Here is a 15605-nt window from a genome sequence, read left to right as displayed (position 1 = left end):
TTACTGTACCTGCCTCACATTCTCCTGTGGACGGTACATGTACCACGGTACGTTACTGTACCTGCCTCAGATTCTCCTGTGGACGGTACATGTACCACGGTACGTTACTGTACCTGCCTCAGATTCTCCTGTGGACGGTACATGTACCACGGTTGGTCACCGTGGGGTCAGTGGTACATGTAGAGCAGAAATCCCTTTAAAAAGATTTGGGTCAAAACGTAAAAAAGAAAAAACTGAATAAATATGATGCAGTATACGTAGAAAGCGACGTAATTAAGAGACTTTTGTATGTCTGTGAATGTGGGCTGGAATTCAGACATTACCACTTACTAAACTTTCTCACATGTGTTTACGAGTATATTTTAAAAGCTCTCATTTATGATCGTAATGTTCCGTCTTAACTATGAATAAACCGAGGAGCACGCGCGCCACCTGCACGTGCATTATCTGTTAAGGAGCCATTTTACTACATGCCAGAGGTAAGCTTGAGCCATTTTACTACATGCCAGAAGTAAGCTTGAGCCATTTTACTACATGCCAGAAGTAAGCTTGAGCCATTTCACTACATGCCAGAGGTAAGCTTGAACCATTTTACTACATGCCAGAGGTAAGCTTGAGCCATTTCACTACATGCCAGAAGTAAGCTTGAGCCATTTTACTACATGCCAGAGGTAAGCTTGAGCCATTTTTTGACCTCTTCCTGTCAGAGAGGACCATGAGGGTCTCAAACTTAGCACTTTATCATGTAGAATGTATATATATATATATATATATATATATATATATATATATATATATATATATATATATATATATATATATATATATATATATATATTTCCCTGGGGATAGGGGAGAAAGAATACTTCCCACGTATTCCCTGCGTGTCGTAGAAGGCGACTAAAAGGGGAGGGAGCGGGTGGCTGGAAATCCTCCCCTTTCTTGTTTTTTTTTAATTTTCCAAAAGAAGGAACAGAGAAGGGGGCCAGGTGAGGATATTCCCTCTAAGGCCCAGTTCTCTGTTCTTAACGCTACCTCGCTAACGCGGGAAATGGCAAATAGTATGAAAAAAAAAAAAAAAAAAAAAATATATATATATATATATATATATATATATATATATATATATATATATATATATATATAGAGAGAGAGAGAGAGAGAGAGAGAGAGAGAGAGAGAGTTGAGAGGAATATGAGGGTTTCTGACCTCATTATTTTGTTATTCAAAATATTTATATCATTAGCTCTTACGGAGCGACGATTCAGTTAATCACTTATTTTGTAACTTGTTCACACGAAGAGCATCAGCCATACATGCAGTTAGGTTGCGCAAGACCTAAAATCGACCTAAAATCAACTTAAATACCTGAAGGTGTTTTAGGATAAATACCTGAAGGTGTTTTAGGATTTCTCGATTGGCTTTTGTGGACCATTAAGCGACCCTTGACCCCTAATGGTAAATTTCGTGACCCTTAACAGTCGGAAGGTGTGAAGCCCCAATGACCTCGTAAACAATCATGAGGTAGTTCAACCCTTCATGTGCGAACTATCATGAATGGTTAGGTAATATTTTCCCATCTCAGTGAGGGACGAACTACAGGAATATTTCCTAATACATTTCCTAATGCATTATCTAATGTATTAAACAACTATTTCCTAATACATTTCCTAATGCATTATCTAATGTATTAAACAACTATTTCCTAACGAACTACAGGAATATTTCCTAATACATTTCCTAATGCATTATCTAATGTATTAAACAACTATTTCCTAACGAACTACAGGAATATTTCCTAACACATTTCCTAATGCATTATCTAATGTATTAAACAACTATTTCCTAACACATTTCCTAATGCATTATCTAATGTATTAAACAACTATTTCCTAATACATTTCCTAATGCATTATCTAATGTATTAAACAACTATTTCCTAACACATTTCCTAATGCATTATCTAATGTATTAAACAACTATTTTTACACATGTAATACCATTTTATCTTTGGAATTTAGATTAAGCCTTTAAAACTGAATTATTTTTCCCTAGAATGAAATGCGTTCCACACAATATTTTTTGTTTGTATCATTTTATCTAACCTAAATGTTTGTGTTACAGTTGGTATTTAAGTAAATATATTTGCTCTTATGATTTACGTATTTCTTTACATTTGCTCTTATGATTTACGTATTTCTTTACATTTGCTCTTATGATTTACGTATTTCTTTATATTTGCTCTTATGATTTACGTATTTCTTTACATTTGCTCTTATGATTTACGTATTTTTTTACTACCAGTGCAGAGCCATGGAAAGCATTATCAAAACCTAACCTAACCTGAAGAATTGAAACCTGTCAAAGATACTGGGAAATATTTAAGTTAGACCTTGAGATGGTTTGACTCAATGCATCAAAAATACATATATATATATATATATATATATATATATATATATATATATATATATATATATATATATATATATATATATATATATATATATATTCTTTCTTTTTCTTTCGTACTATTCGCCATTTCCCGCATTAGCGAGGTAGCGTTAAGAACAGAGGACTGGGCCTTTGAGGAAATATCCTCACCTGGCCCCCTTCTCTGTTGCTTCTTTTGGAAAAAAAAAAAAAAAAATGAGAGAGGAGGATTTCCAGCCCACCCGCTCCCTTCCCTTTTAGTCGCCTTCTACGACACGCAGGGAATACGTGGGAAGTATTCTTTCTCCCCTATCCCCAGGGGGATATATATATATATATATATATATATATATATATATATATATATATATATATATATAAAGAAAGAAAGAAAAAGGAGTTTTAAACACGAAAGTGCGATTTCTAAGTTATGAAGACGTGTGATCTTTGACCTGACCTGTAACTAAGAGGTCATAGGAATAAGGCTCAACATTGGCTCGTATCGTTTAGCTATCTGCAGTTAAGTTCTCATCAGCATGAGTAGGGAATTTAATTATCTTAAAAGGTTTTAAAAGATAATCTATGACGATTCACGGGTGAAGGAAATTATAAAGGAAATGGGAATATCAAGTTTGAGTATACACTCGATAAATATTATTCAAAACATAAAGTAGAACAAAGAGATTGAGTTATAATATTTGTTCATGAAGGATAATGGATATTTGAGAGTTACATCAATTTGAACATCTTAACTACCTCGTTTTCTATAAAGGTTTTTGACACGTTTTTCCCAGACTCAACATAGGTTAGTCACCCCTGCCTTGAACACTGTCTGATGGCCTGGCATTTTGACCCGTCTTTAAATGGGTAGAAAAGCGGTGACCTTCGACGCTGACCTTAACCTTTAAAGGGTCAAGTCATAAGGTCGTACCGTCGCGCTGAAGCCCAGCCAAAGGTGACTTTTGACGCGCGGTGTCACCTCATGCGGGCGGAATCCGGTAACACACACGTACGTCATGTATATTTCTCCCCGTTGACCAACAGTTCCTCCAGCTGCCTGTTGTTTACGAGTCTCCTGTTGCCTCTGTATAGATGTAACAACTGTTCGTGTTTGTATAGATGTAACAACTGTTCGTGTTTGTATAGATGTAACAACTGTTCGTGTTTGTATAGATGTAACAACTGTTCGTGTTTGTATAGATGTAACAACTTCGTGTTTGTATAGATGTAACAACTTCGTGTTTGTATAGATGTAACAACTGTTCGTGTTTGTATAGATGTAACAACTTCGTGTTTGTATAGATGTAACAACTGTTCGTGTTTGTATAGATGTAACAACTGTTCGTGTTTGTATAGATGTAACAACTGTTCGTGTTTGTATAGATGTAACAACTTCGTGTTTGTATAGATGTAACAACTGTTCGTGTTTGTATAGATGTAACAACTTCGTGTTTGTATAGATGTAACAACTGTTCGTGTTTGTATAGATGTAACAACTGTTCGTGTTTGTATAGATGTAACAACTTCGTGTTTGTATAGATGTAACAAGTGTTCGTGTTTGTATAGATGTAACAACTGTTCGTGTTTGTATAGATGTAACATCTGTTCGTGTTTGTATAGATGTAACAACTTCGTGTTTGTATAGATGTAACAACTGTTCGTGTTTGTATAGATGTAACAACTGTTCGTGTTTGTATAGATGTAACAACTGTTCGTGTTTGTATAGATGTAACAACTGTTCGTGTTTGTATAGATGTAACAACTGTTCGTGTTTGTATAGATGTAACAACTGTTCGTGTTTGTATAGATGTAACAACTTCGTGTTTGTATAGATGTAACAACTGTTCGTGTTTGTATAGATGTAACAAGTGTTCGTGTTTGTATAGATGTAACAACTGTTCGTGTTTGTATAGATGTAACAAGTGTTCGTGTTTGTATAGATGTAACAACTGTTCGTGTTTGTATAGATGTAACAACTTCGTGTTTGTATAGATGTAACAACTGTTCGTGTTTGTATAGATGTAACAACTTCGTGTTTGTATAGATGTAACAACTGTTCGTGTTTGTATAGATGTAACAACTTCGTGTTTGTATAGATGTAACAACTGTTCGTGTTTGTATAGATGTAACAACTGTTCGTGTTTGTATAGATGTAACAACTGTTCGTGTTTGTATAGATGTAACAACTGTTCCTGTTTGTATAGATGTAACAACTTCGTGTTTGTATAGATGTAACATCTGTTCGTGTTTGTATAGATGTAACATCTGTTCGTGTTTGTATAGATGTAACAACTGTTCGTGTTTGTATAGATGTAACAACTTCGTGTTTGTATAGATGTAACATCTGTTCGTGTTTGTATAGATGTAACATCTGTTCGTGTTTGTATAGATGTGACAACTGTTCGTGTTTGAAGTGCGCGCGCGTGGCTTCCATTACGAGTGTAGAACACATGTAAAGAATCATATATCTCCAAGTTATATAAAACAGTGGACCATTAATGACTCATATATTGAGAGACGGGAGTTAAAGATCGAACCCATCACTCATTAAGCTCCCCTTTCCCCTAGCACACACACACACACACACACACACACACTGACAAGCCCCTGCCACTCACGGCTGAATGAACCGTGCCAACTACCCAGCCGCTCTCCACGCCCTGAGTGAGCATCATGCCTCTGTACGCCCCCTCAGGCCTTACCAGGTGTAGAGGGCGTGGCATCTGTGCCATTGACGGGGGGGTTGAGCTCAACACGCCATGTCTCCCAGAACGCCACACACACACACACACACACACACACATACACACACACACACACACACACACGTACAATCCCAACTAAGATGAACTTCGCTTCCAATTTTCCCCCGTTTTCCCTTATTCTTGCACAGCCTCCCCAGCATCCGTCTTCTCTATCTTTACAGTACGAATTCATGCCAACATCTGTTTTGCCACAGCCACATTCACTGGATTATTTAAGAAACTAATATATCCGCCAGTCCAGTGTGCTAATGGGACGTGCCTGATTACGTGGCTCAAACACCTCGTCTCCCTCACTGCACAACAGCACGCCTGGTGTGTCTCCCTCATTTGATGTTAGACGTCCATAACACTGGGTAAGGTATATCTCTTGAGTCCCGGGCGCTTGATCTAGTGTTTCTCGCAAGGTCCTGGAAAGAGGGCTTAGGGGAGGGCTTTTGTCTGTACTTATAAAGTGTAGTGTAAGTCTCTCTCTCTCTCTCTCTCTCTCTCTCTCTCTCTCTCTCTCTCTCTCTCTCTCTCTCTCTCTCTCTCTCTCTCTCTCTCTCTCTCTCTCTCTCTGTGGCTCATGGCAACATAAAAGGTTCCAGAGGGTGAATTAACCAGACAGTGAGTTAGGTTTCTGGAAGAGAGTAACTTAAGGTTCCAGACAGCAAGTTAGGTTTCTGGAAGAGAGTAACTTAAGGTTCCAGACAGTTAAGTTTAAGTCACTTCCCCCAGAGAATACGCTCATAGAGAGTAGCGATGTTTACCCCCAGTGTTGAGTTAAATGCCAGCCTGTTATTGATCTGTTAACCATTTCCGGTCCAGCACACTTCCAGTTCATTGAATAATTAAGAAAGCAAGGCTACGATTTCTCACTATTATCTGGTCATCAAAACTTGGTCACTATATCGCATGTTATCACCATCCGTTTTGTAGCGAAGTTTTGATACACAGTCTCCCGCGTCAAACACAACTTCCCTGGGATGGACACTTGCTGAAGTTTTGATACACAGTCTCCAGCATCAAGCACAACTTCCCTGGGGTGGACACTTGCTGAAGTTTTGATACACAGTCTCCTGCGTCAGGCACAACTTCCTTGGGATGGACACTTGCTGAAGTTTTGATACACAGTCTCCCTCGTCAGGCGCAACTTCCCTGGGATGGACACTTGCTGAAGTTTTGATACACAGTCTCCCTCGTCAAGCACAACTTCCTTGGGATGGACACTTGCTGAAGTTTTGATACACAGTCTCCCGCGTCAAACACAACTTCCCTGGGATGGACACTTGCTGAAGTTTTGATACACAGTCTCCTGCGTCAGGCACAACTTCCTTGGGATGGACACTTGCTGAAGTTTTGATACACAGTCTCCAGCATCAAACACAACTTCCCTGGGATGGACACTTGCTGAAGTTTTGATACACAGTCTCCTGCGTCAGGCACAACTTCCCTGGGATGGACACTTGCTGAAGTTTTGATACACAGTCTCCTGCGTCAAACACAACTTCCCTGGGATGGACACTTGCTGAAGTTTTGATACAGTCTTCAGCATCAAGCACAACTTCCCTGGCATGGACACTTGCTGAAGTTTTGATACACAGTCTTCCTCGTCAGGCACAACTTCCCTGGAGTGGACACTTGCTGAAGTTTGCTGGCGAAGTTCATACGAGTTCATATCATCACGCGGGCTATGTCCATCAGCGATCGTACGAGTAGACAGTAGTAGATGGCGACTCTTGAGCACGACCTTCGACTACCTGTGAGTACGACGGTACGATCCTTGATCATGTGGATGCCATCAACACATCTTGGCGACGTAGATGAGTCTGGTGCATTGTGTTTGGGTCACGCTGGGTTTGGCCGGGTCACGCTGGGTTTGGCCGGGTCATGCTGGGTTTGGCCGGGTCATGCTGGGTTTGGCCGGGTCACGCTGGGTTTGGCCGGGTCACGCTGGGTTTGGCCGGGTCACGCTGGGTTTGGCCGGGTCATGCTGGGTTTGGCCGGGTCACGCTGGGTTTGGCCGGGTCACGCTGGGTTTGGCCGGGTCACGCTGGGTTTGGCCGGGTCACGCTGGGTTTGGCCGTGTGTCAAGGCTTTCCTCTGCCCCTCCGTGACCTGGAAGTGTTTACGAACTGTACGTGACTCACACACTGTATCTGTTCCAGGTCTTCTGTGTGTGTGTGTGTGTAAAGACTTGGAGTACAGTCATTCTGTAGAAGCACCAGTGTGGCTGAACACACACAGACGAACAGATGGATATTTTTTGGTTTATGATTGCCTCATGAATGATTATTATGAGTCCTCTTCTCACCCAAGGCCTTTATAAAGGACAGCTTCCTGCAGTAGCAGGGAAATGTAGATTCCTTTGGCGTGAGAGGTTCTCTGATTAAACAGCCTCGTCAAAGGTGACTTGTCGCTCGCTGTGTAACCTCGAGCAGGCGGAGCCCGGTAACACCAACAGATGGGAACGAAGCTACTATATACACACATGTCTCCTCGTTTTCAGATCAGATTCGTGGAACACACAAGGTTTATCTTCAGCACTGTTGGCTGAGCCAATAGACTGTCATTATTCCCTATGCTAAAGTTATATGTAACTGTAGGATATAAGTCTATTGTTTACTGGTGTACAAATGTACGTAGGGTTCCGTGTTAGAGGCATTTACCTTTCATATCTTTAATTTCCCTTGTATGCGTCTTACGCCGATCCTCACAGTCGCTTCGTAGGCAGAGAACCTCACTCTCACCTCACACACGCCAGGCGTCACCATCGCCTCATATTCAACACGAACAGACCAGGAGTGTAAAGGGTACAGAAAAGACGCCTTTGGCCAGTAGATGGCGGTCGGGTAGTGTGCTGACTGTTGGCCAGGGAAGCCATAACAGATCAAGCTCACCATCCACGACCCCTCGGGGGTCAACAAGCCCCACAAAATCGCATCCTTTGGCGCAGTCTGTCCTGAGGTATTCGCACAAAGACACAGCTGCTCCCTAGGTTAGGTTATATCCGTCAAAGACCACGTAATACCCGGCAAGCCACTGCGTCACATGATTACTGTGTGGCCGATGGCATGTCACGGGTACGTGGGTTGCGATTTCTGTTTCTTTACTTACACGGTTAAGCTTTGGAAATCGTCTCCTCTTTTTTTTTTTTTCTTTAGCATTTATGAATCGACTATTTAAAAACAACAAGTTTAACACCCTTTTCTAAACTCCTAGATATATTTTTTTTTTTCGTCTCTCTTTACTTATTCAAATAAGTATTTAATTTAAGGCCTTAAGCATGACGACACGAACTCTGAATAGGAAAGTATCTATTGATTCGATTATGACCTGACCTCACTCACTCCAGGTTTTGGTTATATCTTTATCTGTATCACGATTTCAACATTACCCTTGCAGGCCAAAACCTCTGCCAAATCGACGAGAATTGACCATATAGCGGTGTGTTGTCATTTCTCGTCCCGTACAGATTACTGCAATGATGTTATTACATTTGTGTTAATTTGTTGACATGTCCAGGGCTGTCGCTGATCAAACAGGTTGCCGAGATAATACACCAGCTGCTCTCTTCGAGAATATTTGCAATATTTGCGTGTTATTAAAGCGGATGGCACAGATTGTATTGTTTTTAACTGTTAGCTTAAATATTGGGATAAGGTTTTAGACAATAGATTTGCGACACATGTCTGATGAGAATTTTAAGAGCAAAGTATGTTAACTTTCTGAGTCGCGTCTGCTTAAATTAAAGAAGTTTCGAGTGAAAAACAGGGGAAAGTTTTGTTTACGTATGGAAACCGCTGATCCTGTGTGTTGACACCGGAGCGAAAAGTGTTGGAACTTTGAATTCAATATACGGGGCGTCGTTGTATACACATGTAATAAGACTTGCCCTACAATCTCTCAGTTTTTAAGGTGAAAGAGTTAATGTTCAGTGAAAGGTGTTCGTCTTCTTGTTTTATCTATGTCGTATCTCTGAGATGCATGATCATGGTTGTTTGTGCATGTCATCAAGGCAAATTGGTCTAGATTGTTGGCGAATAGTGGGTCTAGCTTCCCCTGGGAATGTGATTTTCCTGTTAACGTCAGCTGTATTTCGTACTTCGCTCGAGGCAATACGCAGGAAAATACGGAGTGAAATACATAATACTGTAAGATATTTAGTTCTCCAGTTGTTACTGGCATAATATTCGTGGTAATTATTTTGAGCTGTAGAAAATGAGATTTTTCTCGTTTCCACATCATCTTGTATGTCTAGGACAAATATGGAAGGCAGTTAACGTGTAACTACCACAGAGATGTAGTTAAACATGAACTATGCCAAGGTGGAACAGAATGAGTCAATGATATACATGAATATTAAGAGGGACCCTTTTTTTTTCCCCCCCCTTACCTGTATGTGTTGCGAGAGAGAGAGAGAGAGAGAGAGAGAGAGAGAGAGAGAGAGAGAGAGAGAGAGAGAGAGAGAGAGAGAGAGAGAAGAAACAGATGAGAACGAATGGCAATTAACCATACGCCTCCCATTATACGCCAGTGCCTTGACGTGTGGAAAGCGCAAAGTGCGTCATTATGTTTGAGGTACGCGGTCAGGCGTATATTCACCTGGCGTACACATATTACACCGTCTTATATATCCATATACATAACTCATTATTTACTTTCTTTTTTTTCTCTAAAGGTAAAGGGATGGTTTGGTTAGGTTAGTGTTTACACATATTTAAAATCAGGAAGGAGGTTAGCTTTGCCCCTGCAGCGTATTGAGAGATACAGAAATTCTTTTGTACCTGAATGCATCCTCCATTACAGTCATTTGTCGTCACAATAGGAAAGTAAAATATTAAAGTGTTTCCTTTAATATTTTATTGCTTTATTGATTTTATTATTCTTTTCATGTAGAAACACTAGGGAGCTCTCAAAGCTAAGAAGAATTTCATTTTGAAATATATCTTGTATTACATTTTGACTAATAAAAACTTACTTACTTACTTACATGGCCTTGAACGTGTTATAACCACAATTTTGGATATCTTTGAACTCCTTCGTGTGTTCAAAGGTTACGTTCAGTTACGTTCTCACCGAGTATGTGACCCTTAGGTCTATTAATTGTTAGTTGGTCTTTAAGCCCTCTAAATGACGTGGTTAGTTTAGGACGTTCATCGTCAAGAGCTAACGACCTGTTAGATATTGTTAAACATTTTCTTGACTGGTGCACGCCCTCATGAAGCATTTGGCTTGGAAAAAAAAATATTGGCGATAGTTTTTATATGTAAAGGCGACATTCACACACACACACACACACACACACACACACACACACTCTCTCTCTCTTAGACTGTCCATGTTCCAGAAAAGCCTTCTGTGTCCGACATCAGCTAATTAAGTAATTATCTTTTTTCCATTAATTATCCAGTGACGAATATTAGGGCAATATCTCTCCCGCACACCATCACTCCGACATCTTGACCCAAAAATGTCGGAGACAAAAATTGAACTCCTTCTTTTAATGTATCTGGCTGACGCACATTTTCGTAAACCTTACACAGCGGTGGTGGTTAGTGTACTCTGGTTAACGGCTTACAGAAAACTAGGTTATTGAACACAGAAAAACAGTTTATTTAACACAGAAAAGCAGTTTATTTAACAAAGAAAACTATTCATTTAACACAGAAAAAGCAGTTTAACAGAAAAAGCAGTTTATTTAACACAGAAAAAGCAGTTTATTTAACAGAAAAAGCAGTTTATTTAACAAAGAAAATTATTCATTTAACAAGGAAAAAGCAGTTTCTTTAACAGAAAAAGCAGTTTATTTAACAGAAAAAGCAGTTTATTTAACAGAAAAAGCAGTTTATTTAACACAGAAAAAGCAGTTTATTTAACAAAGAAAACTATTAATTTAACAAAGAAAAAGCAGTTTATTTAACAGAAAAAGCAGTTTATTTTACACAGAAAAGCAGTTTATTTAACAAAGAAAACTATTCATTTAACAAGGAAAAAGCAGTTTATTTAACAGAAAAAGCAGTTTATTTAACAGAAAAAGCAGTTTAACTAGTATAACCAGTGGTGGTGGGTTAGTGTTCCTAGTATAACCAGTGGTGGTGGTGGGTTAGTGTTCCTAGTATAACCAGTGGTGGTGGGTTAGTGTTCCTAGTATAACCAGTGGTGGTGGTGGTGGGTTAGTGTTCCTAGTATAACCAGTGGTGGTGGGTTAGTGTTCCTAGTATAACCAGTGGTGGTGGGTTAGTGTTCCTAGTATAACCAGTGGTGGTGGTGGTGGGTTAGTGTTCCTAGTATAACCAGTGGTGGTGGGTTAGTGTTCCTAGTATAACCAGTGGTGGTGGGTTAGTGTTCCTAGTATAACCAGTGGTGGTGGGTTAGTGTTCCTAGTATAACCAGTGGTGGTGGTGGTGGGTTAGTGTTCCTAGTATAACCAGTGGTGGTGGGTTAGTGTTCCTAGTATAACCAGTGGTGGTGGGTTAGTGTTCCTAGTATAACCAGTGGTGGTGGTGGTGGGTTAGTGTTCCTAGTATAACCAGTGGTGGTGGGTTAGTGTTCCTAGTATAACCAGTGGTGGTGGGTTAGTGTTCCTAGTATAACCAGTGGTGGTGGTGGTGGGTTAGTGTTCCTAGTATAACCAGTGGTGGTGGTGGTGGGTTAGTCAGTCATTGCTGTAAGCAGTGTTGGGGAAGCATTTTCTTATATGTTGTCATCTTATGTAAAGTGTGTGTGTGTGTGTGTGTGTGTGTGTGTGTGTGTGTGTGTGTGTGTGTTTACAACCACGCCCACGTTTTCTGCCGCGCCTGGACTTAACAACTTGACATTTACACAGTCCATTCTCCTTTTTCTCTTCCTTCTTAATGAAAACATTTCGTGTGAAGTTTTCTCGAGGAACCTCTCTCGTCACATCGCTGAGGTAGCTTCCTCCTCTTCCTAATTAGCGCAGCGCTCCCACAAGAGCCGTGAGAGAGAGAGAGAGAGAGAGAGAGAGAGAGAGAGAGAGAGAGAGAGAGAGAGAGAGAGAGAGAGAGAGAGAGAGAGAGAGAGAGAGAGAGAGAGAAGGTGGCATTCGCGAGTCCCGTAAACACGTCCAGGTATGAAGACGAAGTGGTAACCCGAGAGCAGCTGGTGTAAGCAGATGATGCCGAGCTCACCATCGAGAGCAGCTGGTGTAAGCAGATGATGCCGAGCTCACCATCGAGAGCAGCTGGTGTAAGCAGATGATGCCGAGCTCACCATCGAGAGCAGCTGGTGTAGCAGATGCCGAGCTCACCATCGAGAGCAGCTGGTGTAAGCAGATGATGCCGAGCTCACCATCGAGAGCAGCTGGTGTAAGCAGATGATGCCGAGCTCACCATCGAGAGCAGCTGGTGTAAGCAGATGATGCCGAGCTCACCATCATAGCCAAGATGTCTGGGCGGGAAAATAATGCTTATGTTATTAAGCTGGTTCGTCCCTATTTTGCTGATCGCCTCCCTGTTATGAACCCCTTTTTTAGCACGACGGTACGACCACTGAGCACGACGGCGTGGTCGTACGGCACGATGGTACTTGACTGTTGAGCACGACGGTACGACCGTTCAGTACGACGGAACGACCCTTTGCGTAAGATGGTATGGTTTATGATCTGATTCTTAAGGTTAAGATGAAGGGCTAGGCTCTCATGTCCAAGGGTCGTGTACCGTCGTGCTCAAGAGTCGTACCGTCGTGCTCAAGGGCATACACCCTGCTCAAAGGTCGCACGGTCGTGCTCAAGGGTCGTTCCGTCGTATTCAAGGGCATACTTGAGCGCTCAAAGGTCGCACCGTCGGCCTCAATTGTCGCACCGTCGTGCTTTGGGGTCGTTCCGTCGTGTTGAAAAAGGTTAAGTGGAACACAGATGGATATATTACTGTGTGTGATATCCTAATTACCCTCAAAGTATAATCCACACTGCCCCAATATTCAGTCATGGAGCTTTGATTATATATATATATATATATAGGCCTACAGTAACTCTCTCAAACCCACAGTAACACTCCCCTGCCCAAACTATAACTCCCTAGCACACAGTAACACTCCCTGGCCCACAGTAACACTCAGCTCCACAGTAACACTCCCTGGCCCATAGTAACACTCCCTAGCCCACAGTAACACTCCCTAGCCCACAGTAACACTCAGCTCCACAGTAACACTCCCTGGCCCACAGTAACACTCAGCTCCACAGTAACACTCCCTGGCCCATAGTAACACTCCCTAGCCCACAATAACACTCCCTGGCCCACAGTAACACTCAGCTCCACAGTAACACTCCCTGGCCCATAGTAACACTCCCTAGCCCACAATAACACTCCCTGGCCCACAGTAACACTCAGCTCCACAGTAACACTCCCTAGCCCACAATAACACTCCCTGGCCCACAGTAACACTCCCTGGCCCACAGTAACACTCAGCTCCACAGTAACACTCCCTGGCCCATAGTAACACTCCCTGGCCCACAGTAACACTCCCAGGACCACAGTAACACTCCTGGAACCACAGTAACACTCCCAGGACCACAGTAACACTCCCAGGAATCCAGTAACACTCCCAGGCCCACAGTAACACTCAGCTCCACAGTAACACTCCCAGGACCACAGTAACACTCCCAGGACCACAGTAACACTCCCAGGACCACAGTAACACTCCCAGGACCACAGTAACACTCCCAGGACCCCAGTAATACTCTGTGCCACAGTAACACTCCCGAAACGATAGTAACACTCCTGGAACCAGAGTAACGCATCCAGGACCCCAGTAACACTCCCTGTTCCACAGTAACACTCCCGGAACCACAGAATATCACGTTACAGATCAGAAGAGATTCTCACTACCTTATTGGTAGTTTTATTCGTAACGTCACACATCTTTGGTAACGGTGTCAAATCCTGTAACACTAGCAATGTCACACGGTATCTAGGCATCACCTGCATCCTTCGTGTCACTTTGTTACACTGTCACACTGTGACACACTCAACCTTCGTAGGTGTCACTTTCTGTGACACTCACGGTATCTGATGGTGTCACGCGCAAGGTTCGTAACAGTTTTACTTTCTTCTACGCTGTCGCACAGTGCGCTTGTCACAGACAGCCTTCATAAGTCACTTTTTGTTACGCCACAAATCTGCTGGTGTCACACGCATCCTTCGTAACTGTCACAGTCAGTTACACTGTCACACGGAATATGCTGGGCACGCGCTTCCCTCGTTACGCTGTCACACAGTATCTACTGGTGTTACGTACAACACCACTAACACACAGTGACGACTGGTGTTTCATTATAACACTGTCTACCTCCGTATACATCGTTCTAACTGTGCCTCACTGCAGAGCCACAAACTCACTGTATCTCAGTCACGTTAATTTCCCCAGAATATTCATAATACAAAAGTATGGAAAATATAAAATCTAAAGTAATTATATCATTAGGCAAATTTCATTTTCTAGCTGCTCAGGTATTTGATTAGGAATTATATTATGGCAATCATTGCTATTCTGTCTCCCTTCCTATATTAATTAGATTTTATTTAGCAGTTATCTGCTCACATTATAATACAGTTAATATTACGCGTCCTGTTAATCTCGAGGTGCGTAATTAACAGCAAAGCGATATTCTGGTTAAAATGTTTGAATACTTTTTTATTTTTTATAACGCCTTAAGCACGACTGCACGACCCTTGATTACGTGCCCTTCATCCTTTTCAAGGGTCGCACAGTCGTGTTTTTGTTTTTCCTTTTTATCTTTCCATATTTTCAACACTTTTCACAACATCTGATGGCGTAACTTCAGTCCAAGCGATCAATGGTAAAGTAAGATTAAATTCCATATGTCCACTCACTATAATGGGTTAATATATTGGTTATATATGGGTACAAGTGAAGATCTTACCTGTATACGTATGTTGAAAATCCCAACAGACACCCAGACGTAAAGTATATCACTCCTCGCACTTCGTATTTATCTAAACTAGAACAGTATTCCTTTATCTTGCACTTTATGTGTTTTTTTTTTTTTATGTGAGAGATCTTGTTGATTTGTTGATTTGGTGAGTAGCGCGCGCGAGTGTTTGAACTGTGGCGAAGTGTTCGTCACTGGCCTGAGCGCCCGCGGCTCGCTCCCACCATATGCCTCAGCTGGCAACAATATTACACTGTTGCCAGACGTGATTCACAGCCAATAACTCGCTAGTTTTACCTCTGGCATGTTGCACCGCGTCATCAGGCAGCCAGTAGATTAAAGACATGGACGATATGGTTGTTATGTTACCGTGTAAGGTTTCACGTGAGAAAAGAATGGTAAGAAATGTGTTCATGAAGCCTAGGCTTTGCCTAGTCATCAATCAGTCGTATTATCTTAGCTATAGCCTTCCCATCGCCTAATTTAAATGATTCATATAACAATATTGATCATTC

The 15605-nt window shown here is 41.6% G+C and overlaps 1 protein-coding gene across 2 annotated transcripts in view; it reads right to left on the bottom strand.

The window, feature by feature from the left end:
• The window catches only part of LOC139761074 (bestrophin-2-like), a 37117-nt gene extending 21813 nt beyond the window's left edge, over positions 1-15304 (bottom strand). For both annotated transcript variants that reach the window (XM_071684896.1, XM_071684897.1), the window contains exon 1: positions 15082-15304. The gene's annotated coding sequence lies outside the window, so the exon portion shown is untranslated. The remainder of the gene's footprint in view (positions 1-15081) is intronic.
• Positions 15305-15605: the final 301 nt, after the last annotated feature.

This window comes from Panulirus ornatus, chromosome 39 (genome assembly GCF_036320965.1).
Source record: "Panulirus ornatus isolate Po-2019 chromosome 39, ASM3632096v1, whole genome shotgun sequence".
In the NCBI taxonomy this organism is placed as follows: domain Eukaryota; kingdom Metazoa; phylum Arthropoda; class Malacostraca; order Decapoda; family Palinuridae; genus Panulirus; species Panulirus ornatus.
This window is presented reverse-complemented; position numbering and strand designations above follow the sequence as displayed.